Here is a 2038-nt window from a genome sequence, read left to right on the forward strand (position 1 = left end):
TTCCTGTTGCATTTTGATTGGCCCGGACACAGAGAGGTGATCGCTTCTGCTGTGCGCATCATCTTCACCTCAAAGAGGTGCTGAGAGAGAGAGAGAGAGAGAGAGAGAGAGAGAGCATTGCACACTTCCATATCGCGATGCAAAGAAAGAGAGACCCCTGCTGTCCCGCGTGAGCGAGAAAGAGAGAGAGAGAGAGAAGGGCCTCCTCGTTGCCTCTACCTGTGTGAGAGAGAGAGAGAGAGAGGGAGAGATTAAAATCGAGTCTCTCACCCTTCCATTTTCCCTCTCAATCTTTCTGGTACCGCCTACCTTGGGGATGTGAAAAATAGATTTTGCTCAAAATAGTTCCACGCCAAGATTAGTTCGAATTGTGGCGCGAAGGAAGGTCCGCGAGCTCTGTGCACATCACTGTTTGCCATTTTTTGCATGTAGAGCTGAGTCTGCTGCTCTATTCTACAACACGACAATGAGGAGGGGCTGGAAAGGAGAGGGCAACGCAGAAACTCTTGTAAGAGGTCCGCCCGTCGATCCCTCGTGAAGATCGGCAGCATCATTCGGTGCCTTCCTGATGATGTAGCCCTCTCCATTTTGGCAAGGCTACCGCGCTCTCTCCAGAATCGCCGCAAGTTCATCTCCCATTCATGGAGAGATGCCATGGAACCTGTACGCATGACCTCTATCAGAAAAGCTCTCAACATCTCTGAGGTATGTCCACTTTTTATCAGCGGTAGGGCTTATATATACAAAGATAGTGAGTTTCTGTTCACCATAGTCGACCCTATTCGGCGCCGCCGCCGCAACATACCTCTACCATCTCACTTGCTTCAGCAACGCCATCATTTTGATATCTCTGTGATGGGTGGGATGAAGAGCAAGGTTTTAATTGCAGCAGGAGCAAAGAAGCCCTATTGTACAGGCAGGAATGAGGGCATTGAGCTGATGCAAGGTATGTATAGCTTTGATGGAGCATGAAGTGGGAGGACTCATTGTATGCCCCCCTTCCCACCACAGTAGCCCCAACTTTGCATAATAACAAAAGCACCATTGCCATAGACACGGATGGGGGTTATGTGTATGTGGCAGGGGGTATTGGATGGTGTGGAGGAGATGCCATTCAAGGAGCAGAAAGGTTGGACATCAAGACAAAGAGGTGGGAGACATTGCCGGATCCGCACGTGAAGCGCACAGAGGCTGTTGGAGTGGTGATGGGAGGGCTCTTTTACATGATTGGCGGCTGTTGTGACTTTGTGGAGATTAGCCGTGGTACAGTCAAACATACTTCGCTGAATTCTGGAGAGATATGGGATCCGGCATCGCGAGAATGGACCTTGGTGCCAGAGCTATGGCCGGGAGAGCTCTTTCAAGACAGACCCAATGGGAGAGTAGCTGCATTGGGGGGTCGGTTGTATGCGTTGCGGCGAGTGTGGATGACAGAGATGTTGGCAGAGGAGCTGATGTATTATGAATGTGCTTCCAAGACATGGATGTCCATGGGGTTTGCTCCATTAGACATAGCTGATCGACACCGTTATGAGTCTTCTTGTGTGCATCTGTTAAAGATGGGGGAAGAGCTGTGGGTGATTCATTGGTGGAAGTGGCTGTGCGTGGCTGCGAAGCCGACACTTTTTCAACCATTGTGCTGGTGGACTCTCCCTCATACATTCAAGAGGGGTCTTCCCCTCCATAATGGTGATATGGTGGGTGAGCTGCATGTATGAGAAGTTATACGATGCTAGTCTGATGCTATGGTTATGAATACAAGTTTGTTTGGCTGTCGTGTTATGTTGCTGGCCTCAACATGTTTGTGTGTGTTGAGAGAGAGAGAGAGAGAGAGCTGGCTGCCCCGCTCCATGTTTTGAGCGGTGAGGGGATCAATGGTGGAGACCTGATCTTGCGGATCTCGAGATTTGACGGCAAATATAATATCCACGTGACGGTCCACCCCCATATCCAAATGGGCGTTGTGGCAACTCAATACCTTAACCAGGCGGCACGCATGCAATTCATTGAAATGCATGTGAGTTTATTTTCACTTATG

The 2038-nt window shown here is 49.7% G+C and overlaps 1 pseudogene; it reads left to right on the plus strand.

The window, feature by feature from the left end:
- The first annotated feature begins 457 nt into the window (after positions 1 to 457).
- LOC147432279 (uncharacterized) lies at positions 458 to 1775 on the plus strand (annotated as a pseudogene).
- The last annotated feature ends 263 nt before the right edge of the window (positions 1776 to 2038 follow it).

The sequence above is a fragment of the Adiantum capillus-veneris genome, chromosome 20 (assembly GCF_014529385.1).
Source record: "Adiantum capillus-veneris isolate H3 chromosome 20, ASM1452938v2, whole genome shotgun sequence".
In the NCBI taxonomy this organism is placed as follows: Eukaryota; Viridiplantae; Streptophyta; class Polypodiopsida; order Polypodiales; family Pteridaceae; genus Adiantum; species Adiantum capillus-veneris.